This window comes from Amblyomma americanum, chromosome 10 (assembly GCF_052857255.1).
Source record: "Amblyomma americanum isolate KBUSLIRL-KWMA chromosome 10, ASM5285725v1, whole genome shotgun sequence".
In the NCBI taxonomy this organism is placed as follows: Eukaryota; Metazoa; Arthropoda; class Arachnida; order Ixodida; family Ixodidae; genus Amblyomma; species Amblyomma americanum.
The window spans coordinates 112,521,643-112,539,341 of NC_135506.1; the positions used below are offsets into that span (position 1 = coordinate 112,521,643).

Here is a 17,699-nt window from a genome sequence, read left to right on the forward strand (position 1 = left end):
AACCGAAATACAGAAGCAGATAATGGAATGGGCAGGACGAAAGTTCATGATAGTAGACGTTTTGATTCTAGGAGATAATTTTGAACGGCAGAGCAAACATTCTCATTGGTATGGCCAAGCATAGAAGCGCCAAGAGACAGAACAACCGCAGAAGACAGGCGCAAACTGAGATTCTGTATTGGAACTTCTAATAGTCGCCTCCTAATCGATGAGTAGCGGCGGTAAAAAAGAAGAAAGTGCTCTATTGTTTCCGGCTCCGCACAATACGGACACAATGGGGAGATCGCCAGACCAGGCCTGTATAGGTAAAAATTTAGTTGCGGCACCCGGCAACGAAGCCTCGTGAAGGAAACTTCAACATTGCGCGATCGCCAGACTGAGCTTCTCCATGGGAACAGTAGGTGCTGGAAGTCGTCCAAGGAAGTAAGCGCTGATGCGCCCAATTCGTTCATTACAGTGTACCGTCGAAAGCGTGCCGCCGTGATGTAAGCAGTTTTTGGAAGCGGGTCAACAATCGGTCCGGCTGAATCATCATCAGCTGATTCATTTAATAGAAGACCCCTGTGCCCAGGAACCCAAAGAAGTCGAATTGATGTGATGTGTGGAGGGATCAGGAATTTTAGAATCCGAAAGAGCTGCGATTCAGTGGACGCCGAGAGGGATGTGCATAAAGATAACGAGTCCGTAATTATTATTACTGCTGATAAAGAAATTGGTACCTTGCGCAGAGCGAGAACCACCGCTAGAAACTCAGCCAGATAGATAGGAGTGAAATCTTGGAGACGGAGAGAAAAAGACCAGTCAAGGGACTGGGAGTAAATACCGACACCTGCCTTTTCTGCACACACCGAGCCATCAGTCGCAATTGCAACATGTGAGCTGAAGGTCGACAAATAATCCTGCAATATACCATTTAACCATGAGAAAGGCAGTAATTTTGCATTACATGGATAAATGTCATCGTAGATGATAGACACATTTGCAGGGATGGACCGCACCGGAACAATTTCAGGTATTCGCACGTTGAGTGGGCCGAGAGCGTGTGTCAGGCGATGACCATGCAGCTCGCGCATATGCTCGTCGTCTTCTTTACAATGGAGCCAGGAGCATGCACCAGGCGATTACCATGCGGCTTGCGCATATGCTCGTCGTCTTCTTTACATTATATTCGGTTTAAATTTGCTTGTGTAGTTGCACCCAATACAAGGAAACAGTAGTTTAGTTGGGACAAGAATAACGAGTTTTAGATATATAGCTTAATTTTCTGCGGTTGAAGGAAATGAAGTTTTGCTAAAATACCTACTGTTTTTGACCGGCGTGAAATTATTTCATTCATGTGCCTATCCCACGACATCTTTTTGTTGAAATAAACACCAAGTATTTTCATTTCTTCAACAACTTCAACAGGAGCATGGCCAAAAATTAGATTAGCCGTAACAGACGGATGGAGTAATCTCCGTAATACGAAGTTTCTTATTTTAACAGGAAGAAACTACGTAGAAAGCCCCGAAGACGATATGAGATTCGAAATATTCGCTGAAAACAGGCGGTACATCGCAGAGCACAACGAGAAGTATCAGCGAGGCCCCGTAACCTACCACCTGGCTACGAATCACTTTGGCGACACGGTGAGTACATGAGTGTGCGGGGATAACGAACATTATATTATGTACTGCAAAGAGTACAACGCGGAAAGGTATGTGATGTTCGCTTCGTTCAAGAAGACAGGAACCCGTCACAGTACAGTTCAGGGCGTTGTCTACCCGAGTGGAAACAAGACATGCAGAAGGGAGGCTGCACGCCTTCTTTTAACATTTCTGCAGGACACGGATCTTGTTTCTAAATGGTGACAGCAGGAACGAACGTTGGCCTACTGTCATTGAATGTGTGCGTAGATGGTGTCTTCTGGAGTGGACTACGTTATACTGTGAGTGAATGTGTGTATGGATTGTGTCACTACAATGGACAATGTTCTATTGTGACTGAATATGTACATAGATGGTGTCTTCTGGAGTGGACCATGATGTGGACTGTGTGGAGTGATTGCGTGCATAGATGGTGACTGTGGGAGAGGAATGTGTGGTATTATTAGAGACTGTGCGCATAGCGGGGTAGATGCGGCAGACTTTACGACATTATTAACATAAAAGGGACGCTACGGTGGAGCAATTGCTGGCAGAATAAGCAGGCTAACCCCACCTGTAGCATTAAACACCTCAACTCAACTCGTCTACAAGAAGGCATAATCATAACTATATTTTCCGTTAAATATACACAGCTATGCACCTATAGTTGAAGTAGGTTGTACGACGGTATTTTAGCCCGTTCAGAGCTGTTAAATGTAGTTTTTAATTCAGTATAAGTGTGAAACATGTGCATGATTTCAATAGGAGACTCCATTGGCACCTAAAGGCCCCTTGTGTATAAACAATGGCTTAAGATGTGTTTAGCAATTTGTTGACAGGCTCTCAGACCATCTCTGACTATGTGCTTGTCAATTCTCAAAGCCCACAGGGCTTGCCTCGTCAGCGGTCAATAACTTGAAGACAGTAAATAGCATGATTACCACCTGTAGCGTGAATTTCAGTTCAAGCAGCCTGATCATCTACGCCAAAATGCCGATCGCCAGGCGTCATCGACTCCGGGGATAGCATAGTGCTCTCGTGCGGTAGCCAGAGAAGCTGTTCTTTTCTCACCGTCGCTGGCACAAAACCTTGCCGGGGCAATATTTACTTTATTTCTTCATTTTGACAAAGGTCACTCTCATTCAAAATCTCGTTTATTTCTCGCCATTTCCTGCATCCCATGCCAACTTCAGAGGCTTCACTGCGCACCACATTTCCCTGCTTAGGAGGCCATAAGTGCTTTCGCGCTACATTTAACATGTGTGTACATAAATCTGAGCGGACGAGAGTTTCCTGTTTCCTGGTCATTCTGCCTGTCAAAAAAGCTTCACGCTACCAGGTTAAACGATGGGATCCGCAGTGACGCAGAGGCTATCGCCACAGTGCGTCTCGCATCGCACGATGGCCAGTCTCTGGATGACCACCGTTGTTCTCTGTCGCCTCTCGTGACATCTGTCCTGTACTGTGTTCCTCCTCCGACCGTTTCAACCCTTCGCATTCCTTCACCGCGCATACCGGGCATCACAGCCATCTCGGAAACTACGCAGCTGCAGCAGCTGCCGCTGTAGAACAACGAAAAAATTTTCTCTGATAGGTCATGTATTGCCTACCGTTCTTACCCACCTTTGCGAAACCTGTGACTTATAAAATTCTTCCTACAGTCATTCATTGTGGTCATTCGGAGCTAGTTTGTAAAAGACAGAGACAGAGAACAATAATAATAGGCTATATCTGAGTTTCTTTTTGTCATCCTGCGGGCGTGTGCAATTTGAGAGAAGAAGGAGATACAGTATCTTGATACATCAGGGTGGTTCTGTCCAAATCGAGTATATGTTTTTATTCTTGCATTTGACGAGCGAGTTTCTAGCTGAATTTGTTTAAATACATCCAGACAAAAAATTCTTGTACATCATATGCTCCCGCTCTTACTCTTCACACTCGTGATCGCTTTATACCTCCTAAAGCGCGTACTAGACATGGTAAGCTCCTTCGAAAGTATTATGTGCCACTAGCAGGTATCAAAATATTTAAAGAAAGAATTTTTCTTCAGACCAAAAAAGTTATATTGTTTTTTGTTAAGCTATGCTCTTAATTTTGGTGTTTTGTTTGATCGCTTGTATTTTTCTATCTTTTTTTCGTCGTTTTACGAAGTCGCTTTTTCTCCTTTTCTTTCCTTGATCATTTCTGTCACAGTGTCCGTTTTGTGAGAGTTTGTGCCAGTTGCGTTGTCTGCTGCCATACGCTGCCACTCAAGCCTTTTGAGGCTTCCAGAGGTACATATTTATATTTATGTACAGGAAATAATACTCTTAATATTAATACGCCAAGCCACTGCTCTGTCCAAGCTTAGTCTAGATTTCTTGGACCCTAATTTTAATTGCGAGGCACCTGTGGAATACTGTAACTTACTGATATGGAAATATTGAAGGTAATGGTTTTCTCCAATGTGTAGCAAAACAATTCTTTCGAAGCTTGGCGATCGCTAGCACTAAGTTGATAAGAGTGCCATAGAAAAACAATAAGGAGCGTTTCTGACGATATCAAATAAGCTAATAGCAAGAATTCCAACCCCGTTGATGAGAACTCTGCGGGCTTATTCAATATTATAGTGGATTCTTAAGATGCACGTGACTGTGCAAAAATGTGTTCGTGCAAAATTTCTTATGTTTCCTCTTCGCAGTTTCATGTTATTGCGCTGTTCTGCAACGGTGTTTAGTTCAAAAACTTTCTTCATGGCTGTCTTGTGGACATCTCACCAAATAGCTACTGCGGAGGGCTTTTGGGGGGCTGGAGACTGGGTGGGTGGACATTTTGTAAATGAAGACCACGGCCTTTTCGTCGTTGCCTATACCGCTATAGGATATCCTGCTAAAGCAGGAAAAGTGATGTTCCACTGATGCAGAATAAAAACCCACCAAGACTTAAGGGCGATTCAAGTAAGTTTGTGCGCGAACGGCGTACGGTGCATTAGGGGGAGTTTTTTTATGAAGAAAAACTTTTAGCTCTGATCCTTGGAAAACTAAGACGAACATCATCAAAAATAAAAGCCTGGTAAAGAAGTCACATACGGGGTTGAACATCAATCCCAACACGGTCCGTAATTTATCTGAAGCATTCCGAAATTTTCTCTCGGAATTGTACACAGCCGGGAAAAACTTCACTATGATTTTTCCCCGAGTGCGATTACCTCCTGCTTCCAGCTTCCAATTACCGCTCTGCTTCCAGCAACTAGCCCATGTCAGCGCTCTACTATAGAGTCACGTACAAGAACATCTTTAAGCCGTCGACCAGCCATGGCTGCTCAATGTTTCCGCTGCATCGAACACACGTGCGAAGCTAGTAGCGCGCGGATCGTATCCAAGGAGGCCTTTTGCTGTCTTTAGGTGAGAAGTATAGCTTGCGACAGGGCTCCCGCTTTGCCTGCGAAGATGAGAGCTCCTGCGCGATCCGGTGGCCGCTGAACACGGCAAAATAATCTTTGCGGCAATGGGCTTTCTCAGGTGAAAAACTCCTGCCTTCTACGTAAACGGCCACATCTCTTAATAGTGGCCATCAACCACAGACAGGATAAATTGGCCAGTGCGTTGGATAGACACTGCACCCCCCTGAAGTTGGGACCACTGCAGTCGCCGTAGCAGTGGCAGAAAGAAACTAAAGAAAAACTTCATGAGATATGATCTCAAACTCACATGAAGCATAGAGACACTTCATGCGCGGCCGAATCAACCATTTGGCCGTTATATATGTGGCGCGCAATACGCGGAGAGAAGAAAGTTGTCACGCAATCATATGGGGCCCGTGCACATGAGGGCATTGCAGGGGACGAAAAAGCAGACTGAACTGCCCTATATTACACCAACCAAGAAGGTTAGCCCATGAACAGACCCCTTCCGCGTCATTGTCAGCGAGCGGAACAAAAGCCTCTCGACGTCTACCTGCAAAAGTCACTCGGTGTGCTCCCCATAGAAGACCCCTACCTCTCGAAAAATTCTACGGCCGTCGGGGAGAACCTGCAACAAGAAGGTCCCTTTGGTGTTACTGGATTTTCCTTGCACATTAAAGACCTCTACTACTTTCTGCCGCATGCCGACCTGCTGCAAGTGATCAGCGAGCGCATCGACTGCTGCGGCAAGGTCCGGTTCCAGAACACCAGCGGAACCAACGTCAGCAAGTTTCTCGTACTGTCATTTTATCTCCCCAGCTCTATAGTTACCTTCAATGACCTAACGTATACACAAAACAAAGGTGTTTGTATTGGCACCTGCCTAGCACCTATGCTAAGCGACCTGCTTTTAGCCAGCTCTGATAGGAGCCTTGAAGCTACCTTGCAGACGACAGCAGCATGCCGTATCTTCAGCTGTATCGATGACTACCTCGACATCGTCCGAAGCACCTCAGGTAGCGCCTCTAAAGAAATCCAGGATATAACTGCCGTTTTTTCCTCCTGCCTCGATCGAACTCCTGAGTTTAACCAGGCAAAGTCCTGTTGATAACCAGGTCCGGTTCTTGGATTTCCTGCTAACCTTCTCACAAAACCATGCTTGCTGGTTTTGTTTTGTACTAGTGAAAGGAGCCATAGCCATTTCTGTCATGAAGAATGCACTCTGCCGCTCATACCCACGTCAGATTTCTCCGAGCTTCCTCCCACATGTAAGCCGACTTGCATCCGCCGGATTTCCCGAAGACCTCCTGCGAAATAAATAAATAAATAAATAAATAAATAAATAAATAAATAAATAAATCGATCAATCAATAAATAAATACATAAATAAATAAGTCAAGCAATCAAATTTTATTTCAGTACTGCGGATACTGAGGAAAACACAGACAAAAAAGGCAAACTAAGCTTGACGAAGTCTGTGCCCCTTACTAGGCGTACAGTGAAACAGGTCCATTGGGTCATCACAATTCACAGACGGTTCACATAGAAGATCATTTAGCTGCCAAATACCCGGCAACGCTATACATATACTAACATTTATGGTACAATATAAACATATGAAAGCAGTTATACAGCAGGAGAATTCAGTAGTGTTTGTAATATGTAGGACAGCAGTTGGTGCCCATAGTTAGTGCGGGCGCTTAGAACTTGCCAGTGTGTATTCATTCGCAAAGAGCGGACATAATCTTTCACACTCAAGTTTGAAAAATGCTGTTTCTAGTTTTTCGAACATACACAATTTAATTACTCCCTGTCAATTTGGCTTCAGAAAGAGATGCTCTACCGAAACTGCTCTCCTAACCCAGAAAGAATACGTTCTTGAATCGTTCACAAAACAAATCAAATGCTTTAGGTATATTCGTGGACTATTCATAGGCCTTCGGTTGACTGAATCGTAAATCTTTATTCACAAAACTTAAATACTGCGGTTTTCGATGGATATTTTTGGACCTTTTCGCATCGTGTTTTGAACATCGCTATCAAATGGTAGCAATACATGATTCTGTGTCTGAAATAAAAGCTATATGTGCGTGCTACCACATTGTAGCACATTTTGTCCTTTGTTATTTAACTTTTGTATTAATGATGTCAAGAAAATTGACAGTATATCTAAATGCGTGTTGTACTCTGATGATATGAGCCTATTTCTGAAAGGACCAAAGCTGTCCGAGTTAATAAGAAGAGGAAATTCGCTATTAGAAAGACTGCGCACCTGGAGTAAAACTAAGTCTTTAACAATAAATACTGTTAAAACAAATGCTGTACTATTCCGGCGAAAGCAACGTGTCACTGACTGCAAGCTGCATTTGAAACTTGGTTCTACAGATAAAGAGTTTGTTCCCACATAAAGAGCCTTGGCATACATTTTGAAGAACACATCTCGTGGAAGAAACAAGTAGAAGCTGTACTAATAAACTTTCTAAAACAGTCGAAATGTTGTGCAGGTTCCGTTTTTTTCTGCCGCCAAACATCAAACTATTATATTTCAAGTCTTTGTTTTTGTCACAGCTGATTTATTGTTTCCTGGTGTGGGATACCACGACACAAACAAAGACAAACTCTACAAGCTGCAAAAGAAAGCGGTACGTATTGTTACCAATAAATCCTTTGACGCCCACTCTGAACCCAATTTCAAGGCATTAAATCTGGCACCCGTAACTGCTATGTACGACAATACGCTGTTAAACCGTTCTCAAGCATCTGTTGAACACAACGACACATTTCTACAGCATCTTTCAGTGTCTGAGTGAAAAACTGCTACAAGACTGTCGCGAACACTCCAGCGAAGAGAGCCCAGCCATCGAACATTCACAACTGCTGTCATCCCCTATTTGCATGGCTTCTCGCACAGACTCAAGAAAACGGCAGGAAGGGTAGGAGTACGTCTGTTATTCTCGGCACCTAACAAGCATTGCGACGCTTTATAAACCCTCAAAAGAGCTAAACAGGTTACCACAGAGGTTACCTGTTTGTAAACAGGTTACCACAGAGAAACCCCCAGTTGTACCACGCGGCACAAGCCACAGGCTAATATTGACCCAGGGCAAAATGCAAGTTATATAAGAAATTCCGTTGTCTTGTGTAAATTCGTATGTGGCACAGACCTGAACGTGCATTAATGACAGGTTGCGCGAGCATCGGCGTTTCCTCGGATCGACAACTGGTTGTAACCTTGCTATTCGATGCTCCATTTGCAAAGACAGTTGTCCATTGCTTAACCAAACACATACCTTAAAGAAATATCCCGACCAGTGCGTACGCGAAATCTGGGAAGCCTGCACCATCCACGCAAATAATCAAGGCTGTGTCAGCACTCCATCTCTCACCCTGTACCCTAAGGAAATCACATTATTAGCAACCATTTCATCCACACGCACTAGGCCGCACGGTTCTTGTTGTCAATGTTTACAAACTTTTTTGCTAGCCATTCGCGGTTTTTTCGGTTTCAAGGTTTTGTTGTTGCTCTTTCCCCCTCCCCCCTCCCCCGGATCTTGTTAGCAGCCGAGCGGAGCACGTGCCTTCCATCTCGCCTTCGTATGATGAGTTGTGCCAGTCATGATTGCCTTCTTGTAGCTTTGTTGCCGGCCTTCTAAGCCTACATATTTTTGATCTCTTAAATAAAACTCTTAGTTTATAGCTAGCGCTCGCTCTGTAGTCTTTCTTGTGTCCTGTCTTTTGTGCTGTTTCTCAGAATTTATTTATTTATTTATACATACTGCTAATCCCATTTGGGATTGTTGCAGGAGGGCAAAATAGGGTTAGTAATAACAGTTAAAAAATACATCATTTTGGTGAAGATCGTCAAATAGACAACTAATAGTAAGGGTAAAGCAAAAGCAATGAAATTAACTATGGAAATACAACCAAAATACAACAACGCAGAATAAAAATACAACGAACTGTATCATAACCATATCGAAACAAGGCAAATTAATCTCACAATAGGCGTCATGACAGAAGTTACATCGCAATAGTTCTGAAAACAATACTGGTAGTCTGTGTATACCTGAACAAAGTTAACATTAAAAAGGCACACAGAATAGGAAGCAATATTAGCAACACAGAAAACACACACACACACAAATATTTGCTAATTAAGTACCGAGCTCTCAATAGCAGCGCTGAACTTTCCTAACGATGAGCTGCTAGTTATTGAAGGGTTTAGACTGTTCCATTCACGAGTGGCAAACGAAAAAAATGAGTATTTGAAGCAGTCAGTATGAAAAGGGTACTCGTTAAGTGTATTAGAATGTTTGTGACGCGTCGATCTTGCTTTAAAAAAAGAAATATATTTAGTAAAGATATTTAGTAAGATTGAAAGGAAAGCCAGTACACTTAATTTTTTAATACAAAGCATTGCAATTTCTACCTCAATGTACACAACCAAAAAATTTTTAAAACCGCTAGCTGGAATGCTGTTTCAATGTTTAAAAACGGCAAATACGTAACCAATTATTTTTCACCTATTTTTGTTGGTCCACTAGTTTCATTTTGGCGATTCAGTTCCACAGCCCTAACTGTTGTCGCTGACGCTTGTTTCTAGACCACATTCAAGCTTAGCCTTCACGACCTATGTAAACTGAGGGAGTTTGCCTTCCCCCTCCGTGTAATTCTGTGTGAAGTCACATCCAGCCCCCCCCCCCCCCCCAGAACCCCCTCCCCCGGTAATGGTGCGACTGGAGCGCTTCGTCGTTATACAAAGCAAAATGTAATAAATTATGAATTGCTCAAATCTGCATTCAGTGTGCATCACGCACATTAGCAAATGCCTTTAAAGCACCATAAGTGCGTAATAGAAGTACACTATATCATTTTAATAACTTACTTGCACTGAAAATGCACTCAGTGGAACGATGACCAAATGAAAGACATCCCTGCGATCACGTGAGTCGTACTTTTATAACGTCCTCTGAAGCCCCTGAAGTGGCGGCCATGTTACGATAACCCCATAGTGACTCCAGATGACCCAAAGAAACTGCAGGAATGCCAAGGGTTGCATTTTATGCCTTTACACCATTAGTTCATTCATCTGACGACGTCGCCGTATGCCGGGAGGTCCTTGGTATGAGAGAACTAGGGCCTTCCTGCACAAAGCCACACATCTGAAGATCACTATGTACTGGAACCTGCTGACGCCCCTAACTGTGTAATTTGTCCCACCCACGAAACTCTGTAACCTCGCAATGTCGTTCGGCCCTATGCTAACGCAACCAATTTAAGCTTTGACGGTTTCTTTCGCCTGTTTCCACAGCAGGCGACTACCGGTGAAACTCATGTAACGCATACGGTGAGATTTTGAGAACTCTTCAGGTAGTTCAAGAACTCTTTCACTTCCTAGACCTAGACAGAGCGGACCTAGACTCGCGGGTGTGGCCAGGGGGTGATGGTGTTTTTACACATGTTTTTAATTTCTCCTCTCTTCTTTTCAGTCACCACAACCTTATTCCCAGGCAAGGGAATGGTAGCTCATTCCGTCATTTCTGGCTTTTTTTTAAATAAGGAATTATTTTTCGTCAAACCAGGGTGGGTAGGTAGCAAACATTTGCTGTTCTTATGTAACTAGTGAGAAATTTTTGGCACTAGCTGGCAAAAGTGTATTGTCAGAAAAGAAACTGTGATATTTATTTTCTAACATTTTTGGGGTATTTCTATGTATTTGTATTTACATGTATTTGTATATTCCATGCATTTATTTTTATTTCTCGCGATCATTTATGAAGGGAAAAGGTGATGATTACTGATGGGTTATCTTTGTAGTGCCTTTTCCAATGCCTATTCTTATTATCTCCATAATCTTCACTGTACGTTTTGCATACTTGAAATAGTGTTTATGCCTGGTCGACTGTTTGGCTGCGGTCAGAACCCACTCCTGTAAAAATCCCTGAAACAGGGATTAGCAGTATTGATAAATAAACAAATAAATAAATAAGAAACGGCCCTATTATTGACAAAAGAAACTGAAATATTGCTGACAAAAATAATTCTTTGAAAGTATGTGTGGAGCAACAACTTTAACCTTAGGAACGCGTGGCTGGTGCTTGGTTGGCCATGGTCGTTTCCAATGACATAGCGTGCTTTACGATGACGAGTTACTTGCACGTTTCGCAAGCTCTTGCGGGTTACTTTAATATTCTTAGAGAAACCAGTAAAATGTACTATACGGGCATCCGCTCCTTTATTCATGCTGAATGTTCTTCATACTTTTATTCTCTTTTCCCAATTCCTCTGCCCAGCATCATGATGAATATCTAAAGTTGTATAGTTGCGCAAATGTCACCGGTGATGCCGACGAAGGCGCGAGTGAGTTTTTGATGCCGGCCAACATCAACACCGGAAGCTCCCGAGGACCGTGGACTGGCGCAAGAAAGGTTACGTGACGCCAGTCAAGTTTCAAGGCCACTGCGGCGCCTGCTGGGCTTTCAGTGCGGTAAGCTTTCTTTTCTCATGAGGGCTTCAAGTTTTGCCGCTCAAGGACATGACTGCAGTCGATTGCTCTTGCCTTCCTCTATTATTATTTATTTATTTTAAAATTATTTAGGCCACTGTAGCCCGAGGAGGAAGGGCATAGAACTTAATCACACTTTAAGTGTGTAAGAATATATTACACACAGCACAAATAGGTGACAACAAGCAAACAACAAAATAATAATAATACAAAACCATGGCATAACCTAAACAAGCAAATGTTCTTGCAATGCCGCAATCAAATTATCAGTTTGAAAAAGTGATTCGAAGTAAATTTCAATCGAAGATGGTTTTCTGGAAGCAACTGTATTTGGTTGATTTTTTCAGGCAAAGATAGGCTGTAGCTTGTGTCCCCTAGGGTGTCATGTTCGTCTGGTAGTTGAAGACTGAGTAACATTAGGTAATCGAATATTTATTTCGTGTAACAAAATTTTCCAAAGGAACGAAATTCGGTTCATTTTGCGGTGGAAAGAAAGAAGCGCAATTTAGGCTTCGACCGTAAGCCTAGTAGACGAAAACCTGCTTTATTTGAGATAAGTAAACCTGACTGCTTTCCTGTGAATTACTTCAAAAGGCTTAAGGTCTTTTTTTTGCTTGCGGATTCGAAATGATAAAAGCATACTGCAGCTTAGTCCTGTTGAAAGTGTCCTAGGATAAAACGTTATTACCTAGAGGGCAGGGGCGCCTTAGCTTTCAATTAAAGAAACCTAACGTTGAGCAAGCTGAAGAGCAAAGTTGTGACACGTGCGTGGAAGAGGTAAACTAGTTGGCGAGCGTCAATCCTAAGCATTTATGGCTGAGCACTTTTTTAATATCCGAGCCTTGCAAAGAGTATGGAATGAACTATTTTTTACTTATAAAACTTAGATGCACAGCTTTCTTAATCATTAGCCTACTCCACACACCATCGGTCAATAGCCATCTAAAAATCTTGGAGAATATCATGACCAGACGTTTTTTCTCATCTGCTTAAACACAATGTAATAATTTGGAAATAACCTTATGGATACAGATTTAAAGACATCATGAAAGTTAATAATATATATACTAAACGCTAAGGCACCGAGTATGCTTCCTTGCAGAACATCACAAGTGCCACCCAGTGATTCCGAAACTCCATCATTCACGACTTCAAACTGCCTCCTGTCTTTTATATATTCATGAATCCATTCAACTGGTCGTTGATGGTTTAACATCCGAAAGCGACTCAGGCTACAAGGTACGCCGTAGTGAAAGGATCCGGAAATTTCGACCACCTGGGGTTCTTTAACGTGCACATCGCGCAGTACATGGGACTATACAATTTTGACTCCATCGAAATTTGACCACCGCTGCCGGGAGCCAACCCGCGTATTTCGGATTAGCAGCCGGGCGTTATAGCCACTGAGCCACCACGGCGGTCAATCTATTGAGGTACATACTGGGGAACATCGAGGGGTGTATTATTGCTAGAGGGGAAAACTGGTGTCATTGGAAATACACTACATTTTAAGCGTTTTGGGGCCATCGTCAGACCATGTCAGGCGCGTATGCAAGATACTCAAGACCGAGTGGCGCTGGTCCTGTCCTGTGTTTTCTACTTACGTCCTCGTTCGTCGCATCATTTTCGTAACATGTTCAAGCACAGTACACAGGCCTCTAGTATTTCATAACCACAAGTACCATAAACACGAGGCCACCGCGGCGGATAGGCGGGCAAGGCTGTAACGCGGCGGCGGTAAAGGTCGCATTCAGCACAGAAGCCGGCGTCATAGCTGGCGTGCTGAGAAGGTCCGGATTGGTCGAGATGTTAGTGGCGTCAAACGTGGACCGGCGGACTCGCAGAGTAATTGAAACATGAGATGAACTGCGATTTCATTGTCGAAACACGAATAAAACGTCATTCTGACACGTGAGAATGTGATGTAAACTAATAAAATTTGTCGCTAGGCTAGTTGGTGACACATACTTGAACAAAAAGATAGTGCAAAAAAGACGATCACAGAAGGAAGACACCACTAACACGAACGCTCGTTTGTGGTGTCTTCCTCCTCTGGTTGTCTTTTGTGCGCTACCTATTCATTCAATCAAGGTTAATTAACTGCGCTAAAAAGAACACCGACGCAATTAGGTGGGAATCAAACCTTTGAGCTTTTGGGCTGCGAGTAAGACACGCGACCCCGCGCCCATCGAGGCCAGTTTGTCAGAGTTGGTTAAGGGGAGGCCTTCTCTGTCTTGTCCGACAGACTGTCCTTCTCAGCGGCGGGCTATGGAGAGGACCCTGGCCGCTGAAGGGACCCATTAGTGCTATCGCGTCGTACACTTAAGGTGGAGCTTAAATGTGCCCTCGATTTTTTCTGCTTGAAATACATCCTCTTTGGTCGAAAAACCCAGTAAACAAACTATGCATATGTCCAACGCGTTACAGCACAAAATAAGGTCGCATAGCTTCCCTGCAGTTGTTCAATTCATGCGTCAAAAAGTTTGTCTTCTTATCACTTGGCATTAGAAGCACAAGTAATGTGAGTAAAACAAACAGTTCGCGAGATCGCGAAGTGTAGCGAACAAAGCTAACATGTTAAATTGCAAGTTAGCGCTCCTGTAATGTGCCTCATTGCAGGTGTTGTGTTTTCACGCTAAACGTTCTTAATAATGTCAAATGTTAGTTCAACGTTCTGCGTACCTGAGGGGAGGACATGTAATAGTGTCAACCAACAAGTGTCTTCATATCCATCCTAGCCACGAATCGCTTTTCCTATGGCTTGACTGCCTACATGGTCAAGTGTCACAGTGGCCTCGATCCCTACAAAAGCCATTGTGATGATTACGTTTTACGGTCTTTTCTTGTTCCGCATTTTCTTCACTATTATGTAAACAGTGTCCATGTCACGAATATACCGCGAAAATCAAAAATTGGCAGGTTCTTATCTTGGCTATGCCAGGATATACGTATCGAAAGCTGAGGCATAGCTTGGTAAGCCTTGGTGAATCGTGATTGGAAGTCCAGTTAAGTCTGTTTGTCTGGCTAGTTGTCACGTGGTTCGCCACTAGGTTGGTCACGTCACTAGTCACGTGGTTGGTCACTTAGTGCGGTGCGACCACGGTGGGAATGCTAGCATGGTGAGAATGCGAGCACGGCGAAACAGCGAGTTTGTGGCCAGTGTAACTTTCGCTAGAAAACAGTGGAGGTTCCGAAGGTCTGCGCTACTCAGACTGTCGCACCACATCGCTTCCTCATGCCTGAGTGTATAGCTCCGGCATGCTCGCTGTAACCCTGTGGCGTGAGCACTGCCAACCGTTGCGTTTAAGACTGGTGCCACCATACGCATGAATGTAGTGGGTACCCAGACAACATTAGAATTATGGGGAAGTTGTTGTAGTCTCATAGGAGATGCCGCATTTTAACGTGAGGAACTGATCCGGAACCTTACTGCCAAATGACAGAATGCGGGGGAAGGGGGGGATACGTTGAGTGCCCAGTTGTCTTTGATTCACAAAGAATACAGCGCGAAATGGGGGGACAAAAGACAAACATGAGATACAGGACCAGCGCCCATGTTTCTCTTCTGTCCCCACATTTAGCGCTGTTTTATTTGTGAATCATGAACGAACTAGCCCAAACTAGAGTTCTACTTTCGTCGTTGGCAAGGCTGGGAACAGCTGATAGCCACAGATTCACTGAATAGCAACCTTATACAGCAGAGGGGAGATGCAGATCTTGCTAAAATCTTATAAGAACACATAAACGCAAATAAACTCGCGTAGTACAGGTAGAACCAGCCGCCTTTGCTGGCCAAGTAAAGCCTGCTGCAGGTCTTTCAGAGACCTTTGGTTGCCCCTGTTCTACACTAGGCATGGCCACCCCATGCAACCAAATTTGGTAATCTTGTTTCATGCGAGCTTCTGCCAAGCTTGACTGAGTCTGCTCCATTCATGACCCCTTGATTAGCAACAGGTGACCGGTTCTCAGTTGTGCGGGCTACTTCTCGAGTCAAAGTCATCCTTAGAGAATGAGCAGAATAGCTGGTTTAGAATGAAGAAAGAGTTTTTTGCGAAAGCCTATTGTACAAAAACTCGCTAGAAAGGAACTGCGTAGCTTGCTGGAAATCTCCAAGTGCTTTACCGTAAAATTTTATTATGGTGTCATATACGCACTAACGGCTTGTAAACCTGGACAGCCTTAGAGAATGTTTGAGTTGTTGTTTCGATCTCAATTCAGATGGCCTTATTTGAACGTGGGAACCTCAGCCGGACCCAAATTATCGTCGCGAGGCAGGGAATGGGTCGGTGTGCAAGGTTATAGAACAATGACGTTCATGCAGCAGAGAGAAGACTAGAGCAGTTACACTTCACACATAGGAACACAAGCAAAAGTTGTGAGTTGATACAATACACAGTGAGAGCCGCCGCGGTGGCTGAGTGGTTATGGCGCTTGGCTGCTGGCCCGACGCGCTTGGCTGTTGGCTGCGGCGGTCGAATTTCAATGGAGGCGAAATTCTTGAGGCCCGGGTACTGTGCGATGTCAGTGCACTTCAAAGAACCCCAGGTGGTCGAAATTCCCGGAGACCACCACTACGGCGTCTCTCATAGCCTGAGCCACTTTGGGACGTTATACCCCCATAATCAAAACAAACCAACAATACACAGGGGCAGCTAGAGAACACAGAAAATGCAGCAGTGCAAGAGAGAGAGAGAGAGAGAGAAATGCATATTTTTTATTGGCAATCCAGCGGCCCGGTCACCGTATTGTTATGAAAGTGACCGTCCTGACGACTGACGCGCGGATTCTCGCTGGTCCATATGCTAGACAACAGACTTTAACAGCGGGAGTCATGCGGTAGCGCTTTCTTCAAAGCAAAGAATCGGCAGGGGTTGTGTCAGAGGCTAACTTCCGGCGCCGCTTTTGTTAGCTATTGCACACTGAGATGGCAGCGCGCTAGCACGAACCTCCAAATTCAAACTCTCATTCACCCTTCTGCCAATACAAGCCGCCATTAGACAGGCAAGGTACAATCTTCCAGACGGCACTATTCGTTTGTGCTCCGGCCAGATGTCCCGGCTTTAGATACAAGTTGAGGCGGCAGTACTTAAGCAGACCCAAAATCGTGGGTTTTTGGCCGGTAAACGCCAAATTCTGTTCTTTCTTTTGTCACACTGCATGCGGAAGCACGCTTTTGGTAGTCCTGCATCGGGTTCATGAATTTCCGCCGAAATTTTTTCCAACTGGCTGCAGAAACTACAGCGCCCGCCGCGGCGGTGGCAGAGTGCTGGCTCAACTAAGCACAATTTCTAAGTAGCCCTTTAGGAATACAATTAGCCCAATTCCAATGACAAGAATTACAAGTAAAATGTGATGTTACGGGCAGCTGTCACATCTTGTGTACATAAAATGTCGCACAGCCCTCAAAATTTGGTCAGTGAAGTAGCGGACGCAGTGATATTCACCGCAAAGAAGGAGTATGTGCAATACTACCACAAAGGGCCGACACAATTCGTTATCGGATTATGACTCGAGCACGTGGCAGGTTCTCTCGAAATAGATAGCCTGAGTGCATTAGCTGTTCGGGATCTAGTGAGTTCTACAAAGAATGAACAGTGTTGCATACGTTATTGACTTTCTGAGCATGTAAGTGAGGCACATAACTGGTTGTAGCCGCCAGTACTACCACTTCTTAGTGTCAGCTGAGAGCCACTATTTGAAGAGAGTGCTGTTATCACCAAATATATAAAAGAATGCTTACACTTGCCATATAAAGCATCATATTTGGATGGGCGGGAACTCATATGTGAGCCCCTATTGATTTGTCCTGTTTTTGAGGATATCAGTTTTCTTGTGCCACAATCATTGCCACCCAACATGAAATTCATCAACGGTTCTTGAATGCTAATCTCGATTGGAGCCAAACTGGGAAAACTGCTTTCGCTGGTTGCATAACAAGCCCTCTAAAGAAACGCGAGAAATTTGAGCGGACAGTAGGGAGTAATCGGAGAGCACCCCTTTTGTGTCAGTTTTAATAGCAGTTGTCGAATGGTGCCCCTTTCATACCTCTCGCCACGCCGTGGGCCGCGCTGCCGCTCTGTGCTTTCCATGCTAAAGCTTTGCTATAGGAGAAAACGCATCACCAATTATTGCTAGCTAGAAAACGAACTAACCCTGTATTCTTTTTTGTTAATAATGCGTCTGAAAT

The 17,699-nt window shown here is 44.1% G+C and overlaps 1 pseudogene; it reads left to right on the forward strand.

Annotated features, from left to right (window-relative positions):
* Positions 1-17,699, forward strand: part of LOC144108637 (uncharacterized) — a 199,260-nt pseudogene that overhangs the window by 152,648 nt on the left and 28,913 nt on the right.